Below are 15,404 nucleotides of genomic sequence, written 5' to 3' on the forward strand. Positions count from 1 at the left end.
TTGATTACCTAGAATTCGCCTCACTTGAACGTTTTCGTGTTTGACATTTGGGTAGTAGTTAATTTTACATAATCAACATTTTGATACAAAAATTTAAGAGGGAACTCAAAATTTCATTCGTAGATGAAAATATAAACTTACCTGCAGAATCCGTTCGATGAACATGATGAAATTAAATTTAACACTGACAGAAAAATTACTTGCGCGGAATTTCACGCATGAAAAGAACATCGAAAATTTCTGTTCCTTCTGTCGAGTGTAGCATTTACTGGGTAAAACGTTAACGTTAAATTAAAAATTCGCAAAAAAAAAAAAAAAAAAAAAAAAAAAACAGAAAAATCTAGAGTGGCTCGCAAAAATAGGCTCGCGGCTCGCGACTCGGGGCCCGGCTCGCAGGCTCGCACATTAGTCACGCTCCCTCAAGCATGTAATACTGAGCCCCTCCCAGGTGGGGGATACATGGATGTAACATACGTACCCTGCTTCCAGTTTAATCTTATCCGATCATTAATAAATCCCCTTATCACTAATTCCCATCTGATAAGTAAGTAGGTAAGCAAAAACCTTTAACTAAATACGATGAGATTAAAAGTATTGAGCCCCTCCCAGGGGTTTTAGGGAACAAGGGAACTGGAGCATGTATTTTCAGGGAACAGGGGATATGTTCAGTTTATTTTCAGGGAACAAGGGAACTCTTGAGTAGATTTTTGGGAACAAGGGAACACCAATCTATTTTCAATAATATGTTGTTGTTTTTTTTAACTTTCCGAACCCCTAAAATATAAAATCTATTACGGTTAAGGTTGAACAAAAATCTATGTGCAGTTGTATTTCAGGGGAATTACCTTAATAATAACTTTCATTCATGCCTAAACTACTTCGTACGTTCACGAAGTGCTTACATAGAAATCTTTTAATTTGGAAAGCATAAAATTAAGACGCCATCACACTACGAGGGAGAAATATAAAAACGTAACCATCGCCGGACATTTTGGAATTGTGTTTGAGGAAAACTCGGTCGGGGAAACCACATGATTATCGTAACGTCGTCATTTTCGAAAAACTCCGTTTCAAAATGTTTTGGCTTTTTTGAAACTAAGTAAATACAAAGATGGCTAATTGACGCCGATTGCTCTTGCCTGTAGATAACGACTTAGGTGTATTGACCACGTGATATGAAGTCCTCATCTCAGGCTTTCAAAGGAAACGTCCTCAGATGTAAGATATACCCTGTAAGTTCCATTATCATTGCTTCGACATCCTTGAACTAAGTTACAAGGCTTTACCTTAAAAGAATAGCATAGGTGAAACTCCTATATTAGCTACATACCAGTGAAGCAAGTACGTAGAGGAACAGGTAGAGGCTTTTTCTCCACCCTCCCCCCTCCCCCTGTTAAAAAAAGACGGCCCGTTCCTATTGAACAACTGTTTATTAATTGAATTTATTTGCCTTACAAGACATAGACTTGCATGAGAGACAATAACTGAGAAATGTCTTAATTGTAACAATTTCTCACCTTAGCAGGGACCAGTCACCTCACAAATGATGGGCATCAAAGCCTCTCTGGTTTGCTTTTGGTTAATAAACCTGCAATGTCTGGCAATTTTTTGTTTCAAATCGTATGTTTACTCAAGTGCTAGCTTGGCATCCTTCACCAGAACAGTTGAAAAGTACTCCATGGCAGCATCTATACCCAGTACCCTCATTGGCACCCACTCCCGTTCCCGTAGCGTGGCTGCAATATCTCTAATGGAGCAGGAAAAGTTGGACGAAGCCAAAGAAAGCCTTGCACAAACAGCTTTGACATTATCTCTTGGATATTGGAGGAGGAGTGGCTTTGCCCGTGTCGGAGAAAAACAGTTGACTGCGTCAAAAACAGAAAGAAATTTCGAAACACCAGAGTGTGAGGTGAAATAGTACCTCGGACAAAATAGAAACACTCGCACGCTTGGCACTGTGAAAAGTGTCGGTCTCTTTGGTGGCTCGCCATTTGATGGCCACCTGATCCTTTCTGCCGCCGATTTTAAAGTTGCGCAAATAGGTGGGAGTAATGAGTATGAATTCAACTGCGAAGATTTGATTGCCGCTTGGTCATCTGCACCTCGTCAGTTCCAAACTTCTCAGCTATCAATTAAACTCCATCGATTCAAACCCTCTTCTAACCACGTTTGCTTAAACCGTAAAAGAAACCCAGAAAAAAAGGTAAAATTTTTGGAAGTGCTGGTGAGGTGTAGCTCTATGCTTACATCTGTGTGAACAAAGAAAAAGACCGTTAGTGATCAAACAATGATGCACAGTGAACTGATTATAAATTAACTTCACAAGTGGTTATCTCGTTGCACTATTATCGGAAAATCACCTTGCAGAGGTCTGTGTCGGAAAATGCCTAGTTGCTTCACTTACATTAGTCCCATGGTATAAGTAGGCGGCAGTTTTCACCTGGTCCTTGCCATGCTTATTTTTTATCCGTTGTATTGTTCAAGTCATATTTGTGTGTTCTTGGTCCAACACATTGACGGTTCTTATCACGTGATTAATCAGTCGTTCTCCCCAGAATACAAGAGCCCCTGAGAATTCCAGTTCGCGTCGTTGGTCTAGAGTGGCTACGTTTCCATCGAATTACTTCTAGTTTCGGGTTGCATTATCAAATGGCATCACCGGAAGATTTCTTGATCTTTGCTAATTAAATCAAACTGCTATTTTGTTTTTTGTTTTTTTTTTGTTTTTTGTTTTTTTCTGCAAAACAATCTTCCATCTCAGTGCCGGTGAATGGTGTAGAATATTGCCTTCCACGTGTACTTAAATAACTAAATAATAACTAAAATAATAAATGTACTGTTAAATGTCAATTCCTGACTGGACCTGAAATAATTCCCGATTCTAAACTTCTTTCATCCCTTTAATCACACATCCCGACAACCCTACAAACGTAATTGATAAGAGATTCACGAACAATCAAGCCACTGACGGCAGATCCAGCGTGTTAAAGGGGAATTGCATTAAAAACGATAAGAGCGCAATTATCATCATTCCGTTTAGCATCAGAGATCGGCCAACAGCACGACGAAACAACTACAGTTCCTTAGCAACAAAGACGGAATACTTTTAAAACCCGTGTTCCTAAGCCGAAAAATCGATCAGAAGCATGTTAAAACCCAAGGAGCTGAAATCATCAGTCACAATGCGGTTCAAGCGATATGGACTATATTGGTTACACACCGACATCTACAACGCGTTGCACAGCATACCTAGCTTTTTTAACTCTTCAATTGAGAAACACATACTCGTGAAGCGCAGAACGCAAAACTGAATTTAATTAGGAACTATACGGTACTCAGAAAAGTGCATGCCGAAACAAATTATTATAGTGTCTCACTAAAGAAGTGTTAATAATCAACGAACACCATCCTCTGACCTACGAACAGACTCTATCCTCACTCTTTCCTTTTCTGTTAGAAACATCACAACGTCGGACTACTTGATTTCGATTGATATTTCTGCTAAATTTAATCGGTTGTTTATAACAGTTGCCACCTGCACGTGCTAATGTGAGATCATTTTTTGTCCGTCTGACAACTGTTATATTCTCATTCATGGTGATTTGTAGTGGTTTCCAATACGCATTGCATCTCTAAGTTCTGTGCCGGCAAACTACCAATAGTAATTAGCTCAAGTTGTGTTTTTTCACCAAACGATTCAAGTAACTCTCCTGATAATCCTGATAGGTTAAGCTCGTACCTGTTCTTGCCTATATTAGTTTGACCGCGTTATGACAACAAGCCCAAAGCTTTCATTAGAGCAAGTAATAAAACAACTGCTAAGCGCCTTGACAGACCTGTCATGTACGACTCTCGGATCTGAATTAACACACCTGCAGCTGCACCTTCAAAGTACATTTAGCTACTCCGACATGGGCTTCCCAACACATCATCGAATCTGTTTTCTTCTTTTTTCCCTCAAAGCTATTTTGAGCTGTTTGGATGGTAAGTCTTGTAAATGTTGATCTGTTTTCTAATAATTTATTGCGCTAGAGGCAAGATATGAACTTTTAAGCTTCATTAAATGAAGTTCCCTTCAACCCCCCTGCGTTAATGCCTTCAAAGCATCAGCTAGACAAGCCGCTATCGCTTTTATAACGCTCTTAAAACATTTTTGCGGGTTTTTGAGCGTGGGGGTATCTGAAATTCTCGATATTATAGTTTGTCTCGCTCTTTAAGGCTTAAAAATTATCTTGTCATAATTACTTGTTATTCTGGTGTAGTAGGTCGCCAAACTTAATGAATCTTTTGACGACGAAAGTTTTACATCAGTTATTCGCGTTACCTATCATTTTCCTCTCATAAAATCTTCTTATTTAAAGCGAAAGAATATTTTTCTAGAACAATGTCTCAGTGGGGAAACTTTTTTTACGCGGATTTTGAAGGAAAACGCAATTGATCGTATTCGATAAGAACCATACAACGGTTAAAACGTTTAACAGCCCGAATTGACTTCTCTTTATCATTTTTCATCTATTCTTGTGTATTTTTTTGCTTTTTACGCCACATTTAGAGGGTAAACTGTTTAATTCTCAATTCAGTCGTGATAATTTTGCAACAGAGAGGTTTTCTTTACAGGTGTGACATATAATAATGGACTGTTTATCCTGCCGCTAGAGCATTAAAAAGTATCTTAAATTGCCAAGAAACTGTCTTTTGTTTAAACCAACTTTGCAGGATTAGAAAAACTTTTAAAAAAATGAGGCATAGATCTCCAAATTTGACGACGTTTAAATAAATATATCTGGGAATAATTTGCGGGATTTACTGTTGTGCAAGGACCTTTATGTTTCCATGGAAATCATAATTTAGCCGACATATATGTGTTCCAAATCTTGATATCTCATGTCTTAATTTAAAAAAACCAACCAAAAAAAAAACTGCTTTTACTTGTTTTTCAGTTGTTCTTCGCCTATTTTCTCTGTTTTAGAAACATGGGCAATAAAATACTGATTAAATTAGGCGCGAAATTTCGGCATTCTTTCCGTGTACGTGAATGAGAAAAATTGTTACGGCAACGGTCAGAAGAAACCAACGAAACCCAGTGGATTTTTAAGATTCCAAACCGTTTTTTCCCGGTCCCGGAACCAGTTTTTGTCCAATATCAAAACCGTTTTTTTTCCGATGCCAAAACCGATTTTCGCCGCTATCAAAACGGGTTTTTTTGCCGATCGTAAAACCGATAATTACTGTTCTCAATACCGGTTTTAGGATCGGCAAAAACTGGTTTGCGATGGGCAAAAAACAGTTCTGGGATCGGCAAAAATCGCTTTTGATATCGGAAAAAACGGTTTTGAGGAAAATCCAGTGGTTATTGCAGAACCCAAAACCAGTTTTTCTCGGTCCCAAGACCAGTTTTTCCGATTCCTAGACCAGTTTTTCCGATTCCAAGACCAGTTTTTACGATTCCAAGACCGATTTTGGCTGATATAAAAACCAGTTTTTGCCGATTTAAAACTGGTTTTGCCGATATCAAAACCAGCTTTTGCCAATCCCAAAACCAGTTTTTCTATATTTTTTTTTTTTCGATCTGAAAGCCGGTTTCTGTCTTGTATGAAAACCGGTTCTTGCCGATCTCAAAACCGTTTTTGCCGATCCCAAAACCGAGCGGTGTTTGCCGATCTTAAAACCGGTTTTGCTGATCTTAAAACCGATGTTTGCCGAATCCAAAAGCGGTTTTTGCCGAATCCAAACCGGTTTTTGCTTATCCCAAAACCGTTTCTTCCCGATCTCAAAACCGGTTCTTGCTGATCCCAAAACCGTGTTTTTGTTGCCGAAACCCGAAACCGGTTTTTGTCCTACTCAAAACCGGTTTTGGCGATCCTAAAACCAGTTCTCGTCCAACTTAAGACCACTGTGTTTCTGTTGGTTAGTGAGTGATAACTGAATAGTGAGGGGACCTGAGGACAATTTGTCACGCACTATATTATATGATAATATATAGATTTAGCCGAGCCTAAAAGCGGAACTCCTCAGTATTTTTTCGGAATGCTGTTACTAATGAAAATAATCGAACATGTATGTGAGGTAAATTGCGAACTATTTAATAGTTTCAGCTGGAAATAGGATCACATCAGCAGATCGAGGTGTAAGATGGTGTGATTGTGAAATATAGAGCCATGATTTCAAGGATTTCTGGGAAGCCACTAAAAATCTTGATCACATAACAGAACTGTCTTCTGTGCTTTTTGGTGGCATTTCCTGTTCTTTCCTACCTTATTCAGAAAGACAAGACATTGTTATTAATCATTATATTCTTTCTTAGTTAACATGGGGACTCCCACACAAAAGAAGTTTAAACATTTTTTTGCTGTGGGGACTGATTGAAATGCAGCGGTTACAATACTCAGTCCCTAAATCTCTACCAAATGAAATCTCGCAAAAATACCAAAATAGTATACATATGTGAAAAGTTGGAAAGTTTTGTTTTCTAACTTGTCCCCAAAGATACATTTAGCCATCTTCACTTTTGTCTGGAGTCTCCTCCTGCTGAAAGGGTTTGCAATAAGCAAAATCACTCTCGCATGAATGGTAATTGATATTTTTTTTTTGGTGATCATGAATACTTGCATAGGCTTCTAATAATAATTTTATTATTCAATTTCCATGTGATTTGTTCTTCTTCTTGACTGAGATTGTGGACTACAGGAGCTGTTATTGGGTTCCATTAATTAATTTTGCTATGATTAAATTATACCAAGAATTATAAGCAAGCTAAGAGTAAGTTATATTATGTACATGTATTTTGTCTGCACTACACAACCAAATGCACTCAAAGGTCTTCAGGCATGGGTAGATTTGTCAGAAGAGCCCAGCATATCCAAGATATGTTTTGATTGACACATCAATTAAGATAATTTACAGCAAAATGGATAAACAATACATCAATATCCTACATGCACCAAACTGGACATAGGGGTTACGAGGCAATCATTTAAACAACAGATTGAAATAATTTATAAACAAGAGAACACTATTTGTACAACAGTAGAGAACAAATTAGCCTTATTGGACGTTGCGAATGGCAAGGCTGTCTGTCTCCATTTCGTGTTGGCAAAATATTAATTTATGCCATGTCCAATGCAGATTATCACAAAATTGATTTACAAACACGATAAATATCACTTTAAAGCCAAAAAAGCAATTATTTAAATAAACCATGAGTAAATTATCTCTAAGAAAAACTGATTAATTTAACAGGCACCTTAAATAATTAGTTAATATATGTGTTTCTTAATAATGTAATACAGTGTATCTGTCACAATGTTGCAGCCATGATATTACAACACACAGGATGGGTTGCAGAACTCAACTTCTAAGCCAGTTTATTCAATGAACTTGGTGCAGAAATTATAATCCCATCAAGTTGTCTGTAAATACAGAGAAACCAAACAAATCATTGCAATCTTAAGTAATAAATTATTGAACTCTTTTGCATGTATGTACGGTGTATGTTCCATTAACATTGGGGATCTCTCAGAAGCTGCATCCATCATAAATTAATTTGTTCCTGCATGCATTTGTTTATAGAACTTTTCACACTTTAATATCTCTGTCATACTTATAGTGATCTCTGTGTTCTACAACAATTAGTACACAAGAAAAATACACTCAGTAAGATATTGTTTACAATAAAAATCAATGCCTATAAGCAATCATAAGGACTTTAAATTTATATTTCTTCAGAAATATCTCACCAGGCCATGGTTGCTTTGAAAATCTTTGATGTCTTAATACAGGCTGCCCATGTGTAAACTGTTCATATATTGAATGACAGGAACAGACATGTAATCATACTGTAGCTGCTACTTGAACACCACTGTTATTCAGATAAAAACATGTCGATTATAATTTATTATAATCTTTACACACAAACAGATGACATTCCTTTCTTTGATATACAGTGTACTTCATTGTTAGTTGTTTACTCAGTGTTAGTGAATCAAATGCTAGGGGCTGGTACCCCCGGGGGGGCACTGCCATATATGGGCTATATAGGTATGTGCCGCTGTGAAGGGTATGGTTTTCAAGCAGTTTACTCTAGGATAGGGTATATAAATCAGAGCGTTTGGGTCTAGAGTAGGATATCATTTTCACAAAATTGACTAGTTGGTTGAAGATTTTAGTTAGACTAAGGAAATCAGGAATTGCCACTCAAAAATATAAAAAAATCAAATCAAGTTTAAATTTAGGCAAATCAGCCTCAACAGTGTCGATAGATGGGGGGATTTGGAGAATTTACTCTAGTATAGGGTAGCAAAATTCAGCTGAACTAGCTCTAGTATAGGCTAAGGGTTCCAGGGTCCAAGCGGCACATCCCCACCCAGAAATTCCCAAAGTACCTCCCCCGGGCTGGTACCCCAACTTTCACAGTGGCAGGCTCTGCCCTGAGATGCAAAGAAAACTTACTAACTGAAATGAGCTTGGCGACTTGCTTTTGAGATCAAATGCAGTTTGCTTTAAACAAGAAACTAAAACATTGCAAGTTACAACAATGTGCCCAGTCCCAATCAAAGGGCCATCCAGGCTGTTTGGTTGTACATATAACTGTACAACTACATATGAGTTCAGCTTCCAAAAGAAAATCAGAGTTTGTCAGGATAAATACTGATGTTCTTGTTTACTACATGTAAATCTGAATGTGCAATACCAGAAGATATTCACACCCAACACCCATTCATGGCCAGTCTTCAAAAATTCCAAATTAAAGTATCAGGAAGATAGAGCTCTAATATTGAAAAAACCTCCATGTGGGGTATGAATCTTTTCTCGAAGAAAACAATGTCTGAGAAATCATTAATTACAAAATAATGTTTAAGAAATATCTTACCTGGTAATTCCAACTTTCAGAAAATTTTGTAATCTAGACTGTCTGGCCACTTCATATATTTGACAAGTTGACGCTGGGCATGTTTGTCAATTTGTGGGCTTCAACATCACATTACAATAGTAGCATTGGTCAACTAAAAACAGCATAATTTGGTTAATTAATATACACTGTACATCATTACGTTGAAATATTGGTGAAGATCGTTGCACACCAACAGATACAGAACCACCACAGATATGATATGATATTCTTAACCTCTCTGAAATTTCAGATTATTCAAGATTAACATGCACATACATCATTAAGGACAACCCTAAAAAACTGATTCCGGAAACCGGAATCCGGAACTGGAAACTAGAATCCTGAATCCAGATATTACGAATGATGATAGAAATAATTCACTTCAGCAATGTCTAATAAATAAATATGGGGAAAAACTATTTTGCTGTTATTTACTTTCTTGGCTTTACTTCAGCTACAAACTGTAATTGCTAAAAAATTTTTGACTAGTTCTGAACAACCCTTAGCTATACATCTGGCCCAATTGTTCAAAAGCTGGATAAAGCTATCCATTGGGTAATCACTTTCCAGTCAGGGTTAGTGATTTTTCAGGTGGATAGAGTTACTCATAGCCTGCGAGCAGGCTCTACTATATGTCTCTAGTGCCTGAGCAGGCTAAATAAGTGTCTAGTGTTTTTCTGCATTGGCATGTCAGCAAGTGCCTTCATGCAGCTTTACCGCTCATGCCCCCGGCCCAAACACAAGAGCCTGCTCAAAGGCTTAGTTACCCATCTTTTGTTCAATCTGGCTCTGGTGAGAGTGCAGTTCTTGTCTAGATCAAATTGCTATGAGAAGACTGGTGAGTAGCACAATAACAACACGCTATTTTGGTGAGTTTCTGGCAGTCTTTAAGCATCTTTTAACAACATGTGGTCCGATCTGTTAGCAAGTGAGAAGCAGACAGAGGTAAGTGTGCAACATTTCTATAAATTGTTTTAATATGATGGCCGCCAAGAATATGAAATGCTGATTTGTCACAGTATCAGTGTGGAAATAGTGTTGATCCGAAACTAGTTTGGTATCTGTTGGACAAATCAAATATTATATTAAGATGAGCCAGGTTAGCCTTTGAACTTCGAAAGTGGGGGGCGTGACCGTCAATGTACAGGGGGCTGCCACTGACAGACATCCTGTTCTCTATGACATTTTCTATCTTGTTCAGTATCTACTAGACATAAAGGGTAAATTTATACCTCCGGTAAATTGCAGATCACTTATTAAACAAAATGGCAAGAAGATCTTTTAAATCTGATAACCACGCTTTTAAAATTTAACTGTTTTGTTAATACTACAGTCACAACGCAGTGCACATTCCAGAGCAGTCCTTGATGATTCATTGATTACTGTAAACACATCACTTGATCAACACAAACTGTGTCATATCTTATTGCACCATCAGTCTTAACCTTTGCGAAATCTATGATGATGTAATGGTCTTAATCTGGAAGTTTGCTCGGGACATGCCCATGAATGATACAAAAGGAAACGAGTGTCACGCTATTAATAATGCTTTTAATAAACAGCTTTCTTCCTGAAACGTCAAAATTTAATTTGCTTGCGCTTTGAAGTGGTCACGCAAGTCACACAATCAGGGGGGTTTACGTTATCCACAGCTAATTTTGGAACGGTTGTGTTTTTTCTCCTAGCACTGACTTAAACATTGCAAGTTCTGGCAAGCTCTTGTTTACCTCGGCAAATACTTAATTTTTCTTCAAATCTCTTAACTCGCTGCGATGAAACAGCCAAAGAATTCGCTTCATTTGCCGAAACCCACAAGAAATACTCACAAAATTGCACATAAATTAATGACCATTGCTTCTGGCAAAATAAACTTGCAAAGTAAACATGATCTTACAGTGTATTTGCCATGTAGCGAAAATGAAAGCTGCAATGTCAGCGCATTCCATGGCTGACGTAATACCCTTTTTTAGCGTTTCTAGCGTATTTATTATTTCCCTTTGAATCCAACGCTTCGATAAAACCAGAAGAAAATATATATTATACACAAATAAAGAAAACAATATCCGTAACATTGTCCTTGTATTAATGTTTCAACAGCTTATGGCGAATAAACATCACAGGTTGCGTGATTCAAAATTTGGCTGAGAGGAAGTTTGGGTCTGGTCACCGACCACCAAAAAAAAAAAAAAAAAACCACTGGTAGAACACGAACCGCGCTCGGCCCATGGCCGTGCAGTTAATTGCCAGCAAGCTTATTTTAGATGCTCTCAGGGTGCTTAGAATTAAATTATGACGCACTTTACTAAGATTCTCATAATTATAGCCCTCACTAAAAATAATGGTTGCACGAATTTCGACAGATGGGGAACTTTTGTGTCAGTTTGAGGTCCTTTTTACTTGGCCGCTTATTTTTTACAGGCAAAAACCTAAGCAAAACAATTTTCGAGTATTTGAAGAACTTGTTTTCTTCGATTTGTGGATTCTGGTTTCCGGTTACTGGATTCCAGTTTTTCATTCTGGATTCCGGCTTCCAGTTTCTGGGTTTTAGGGTTGCCCCACCTTTAACAGAGTGTTTGCTTTACATTCAGTTTACGCATGGCTGTTATCCAGCATAGGCAGACTTATAAGTTTGCCTTCAAAAATAAACTGCAACAACTATTGCATCTTTCATCACCTATTCTTGTGATGAAATGACAAAAAATCCAAGTACAAGAAGTCAAAAGCATAAAACAAACTTACCCGGTAATGCTTACAGTTCCTCTTACTGTCTGCATATGCCTTCCATAAACTGGTACTGCCTGGACATTGTACTGACTATTTTTGTGATCACACCTTAAAACATCACTGTTATATAATTTGTCCTGAAAAAGCAATGCATGAAATGTTATGCCTTTGGCACTCACCAAATACCTTTACATGATGTACAAAGTACACCACATCAACATTCACAATTCTCTTTACTTTCACTGTAACTTTTTTTATGTCATTTTCCCTAACTTGAAGACAGGACTTCCACATTAGGTGATAATTTGCCTCTGAAATCTCTATGAATTCACAGGGAGTGATAACAATTAAATCGTGACTAATTTTAGCAAAGGAGGCATTCAAATGTCAGATTTTAATGTTAAGTTTATAACTTTACATTACTCTTCGTATATATATATATATAACCTCTCAATAATTGCACCTGTAGACAGAAGGTGTGCTGGGGGAAGAGATGTTCTAAACTCTCAGAACTTTTCCCCCTTACCTGTAATAGGATGATTATTATGAACTACGATTCGCAACCAACACCAACATCAGGTTATGTATACACATGTATATTTTGTTGTCTCCTGTATTCATAAAAAAATAAAAATTTAAACCCTCCATAAAGTTCATACCCAATAACACTGCCACATGTAGCACTGTTACTGGGAATTAATTTAAGTGAAACTGTTGAAACAGCTCTGTCAAAATTGTTTCTAGCAGTTAAGACAGGATAACAGAATATACACGTAGTACACAGCAAAGGCCAGAGATACACACATGTTGGTTATTAGTTAGGATTTTGTGAGCTTCTGTGCTAGGTATGGTGGAAAATAATGGACTATCAAAAATGAAGGTTCCTAAGACATTTTGACAGCAATGAGAGGAATGAATGTATAAATTTACAAAAGAAAGAGAAGTTCTTGCCCTGTCCAGTTCTCTGTCATAAAAATATCATTTACATACATTTATTACATATGGTTTGTGTTTAAAGCTGATATAATGCACACTCTGATTGGCTAATTCTAGTGTATTATTTACATTTACATGGTATACGTCGGTAAAATCATAAAACATCACATGTGACTAAAATAAACAAGAAGATCTGTTAGATCTTATAACCGCGCTTTTAAAATTTAACTGTTTTCTTAGCACCACAGTCGCAACGCAGTGCATATTCCAAAGCAATCTTTGATGATTCATTGATTACTGTAGACATCACAGCACTTGATCAACACAAACTCTATTATCGCACCATCAGTCGTAGCCGTTGTGACATCTCCGATGACGTAATAGTCTTAATCTGGAACTTTCTTCGGGATATGTATGGGCATGAAGATATGAACACTATTACAAACCGCTTTCTTTCTTTAAAGTCACGATTAAATTTAACTGTTTTTTTCCCTTGAGTTAAGGGTTAGCAAAGAAGTCACACGAGTCACATAATTCAAGAATTGCGTTATCTACGGCTATCTTTAGTACGGTGGTTATTTCCCTATCAATGACGTAATCTTTGCACGTTCTGACACGTTCTTTGCTTGGCTTGCAAATATTTAATTTTCCTTCCGATCTATGAACTCGCTGCGATGAAACAGTCAAAGGATTTACTTCATTTGCCTAAAACCGCAAGAAATACTGGCAAAATTACAAATAAATTAATGACCGTCGCTTCTGCCGAAATAAACTTGCAAAGTAAACACGATCTTATTTGTCACGTAGCGAAAGTGAAAGCTGCAACGTCAGCGCATTCCATGGCTGACGTAATACCTTTTTTCAGCGTATTTATTATTCCCTTTAAATCCAACGCTTTGATAAAAAAAAAAGAAAATATATTTTACCTACAAAAAAGAAAACAATATCCGTAAAATTGTCCGTGCATTTATGTTTTAACAGCTTCTGGCGGAAAAACATCACACGTTGCGTGACTCAAAATTTGGCCGAGCGGAGGTCTGCGTCTGGTCACCGACAAAAAAAAAAAAAATAATAAACCACGGGTAAACCTAGAACCGCGCTCGGCCCATGGCCGCGCGGTTAAAAATAAAAACTAAAAAGAAATGCCTACATGTAATTCATAATAATTTAAAAATACTTAACACTAAAACAGATCTAATTCTTTACTTTATTCAAAATTATGCCCATGGGTCAATTACGAGCATGCTAAAAGGTCCTAACACAAAGTAAAAGGAAATTAAGAAAACTATTGCTTTTTTCCTGAAAATTGTAGCGACTGAAAACAATGATTGAACACTCTGAGAGTGCATTCTATCACCCTGACAAGATAAAATTTAAGGAGAATAGAGAATTCACAAAATTATATTACAAAGGAATTGGTACTGGACAGGACAAAGGAAACAGCCAGGAAGAAACTGAAACTTTCTTTGACGAGCAAAAAAAGTATGCATGCACAACAAAGAAAACAGTGAGTGACATTCGGTTAATGAGTTACAATGTAGTTAATAACAAAATTAGTGTGAAGAAAAGAGCAGAGAGAGAGAGTGTGTGTGTGGAGAGAGGAGAGCGCTCTCACCAACTAAATTGTGTATGTATGTATGTATGTAAAACTTATTTCTATTACCGAGAAATGGTCAGGGCAAGAACTTCTACTCCCTAAATTTTTTCTAAGTATGTAAATGTCATTTACACTGTTCAATTTACCGAGTAAAGCTCTTCGCATTTTTTTTTTTTTCCATTAGTACTATCTCACTTTTGAGGGACATTTCCATATTAAGTGTAAATACTGCATATTTGGGGAATAACCCATGTACCCCCAACCAAAAGCAGTGGCACTAATAAAATGAAATAGTAAATCAAAATGAAAGTAGAGCTTTATTTGCACACAGGATTTACATGCACAATTGTCTACTCGACATTTGGACTATATAAGCATTTCACCAAACCGAACTAATTGGACAGACAACAAAATAAAACGAGGAAATCTACATTATAAACACAATAATTATGCATATCACTTCATCTGAGTATCAAAAGCAAATCCTTCTCATTGAAAGGTAACTGAATGAAAGAGAGGATAAAGAAAATCGTTTAACCTTGCAGTGTTAAAAGTTTAATAATTATTCACGCTTAAATTTGAATATTACAGTGTGCATTTTTGCCGAAGGCTTAATTTAGCTTTGCAGTCATTTTATCGGCGGTAGCTTTGCCAGTCTTCAGCCAAATTAACCTGGGAATTCACCCAAGCATTTCGCCAAACCGAATAAACTGAACTAACAAAACGAGGAAATCTGCATACTTTGTAATCACAATATGCAAATCTTCCCATAGGAACGTTGAAAGTAAATTTAGCAAATCCTGTTTGTACACCTTTCTTGGTTTTCAACAACAGAAGAAGAAATTCTAGCTGTCTACGAGGCGGCTGTGCCAACTAACACAGAGAAAACTTCAAAACTCGCCCGGCCGTGTTTACAAATACGGTTTTGGTTAAGCTTATTTTTAGACGTGAGGTTATAAGCTTAGGTTGACGACGAAAATCGACAGAAAGCTTAATTTGTTTACAACTTACAACAACCTCCACAAAGCGATTCACTTGCTATTGTTTAGAGATGAGAGAAATTAAAACGATGCAATTTATAAATTGTCTCACAACATGGCTTCAAATAAGCAAGACTTTCAAAGGATTCCAATTGAAAATAAGCTTATATCGCTGAGGCAACTTGTTAATTTTCATAGCAAACGCAACAGCAAAAGTCACTTACCGCAAGTTAGCAACATCAGTTCGGCCAGTGTAAATCTTCCAGGCAGAAACTTG

The 15,404-nt window shown here is 37.1% G+C and overlaps 1 long non-coding RNA gene across 4 annotated transcripts; it reads right to left on the bottom strand.

The window, feature by feature from the left end:
• Nucleotides 1–6,841: 6,841 nt before the first annotated feature.
• Nucleotides 6,842–15,404, bottom strand: LOC145495582 (uncharacterized). Of its 4 annotated transcripts, none has more exons than XR_014050445.1 (4): nucleotides 15,352–15,403; nucleotides 12,141–12,225; nucleotides 8,870–11,751; nucleotides 6,842–7,858 (listed from the first exon to the last, which is right to left on the bottom strand). It is a non-coding gene; the product is annotated as an uncharacterized LOC145495582 (long non-coding RNA). The 4 variants fall into 4 exon arrangements; XR_014050444.1 differs by having other exon boundaries at nucleotides 8,870–9,002; nucleotides 11,630–12,225; XR_014050446.1 differs by lacking the exon at nucleotides 12,141–12,225 and having other exon boundaries at nucleotides 15,352–15,404.

Source organism: Orbicella franksi, chromosome 8 (assembly GCF_964199315.1).
Source record: "Orbicella franksi chromosome 8, jaOrbFran1.1, whole genome shotgun sequence".
NCBI classification, from domain to species: Eukaryota; Metazoa; Cnidaria; class Anthozoa; order Scleractinia; family Merulinidae; genus Orbicella; species Orbicella franksi.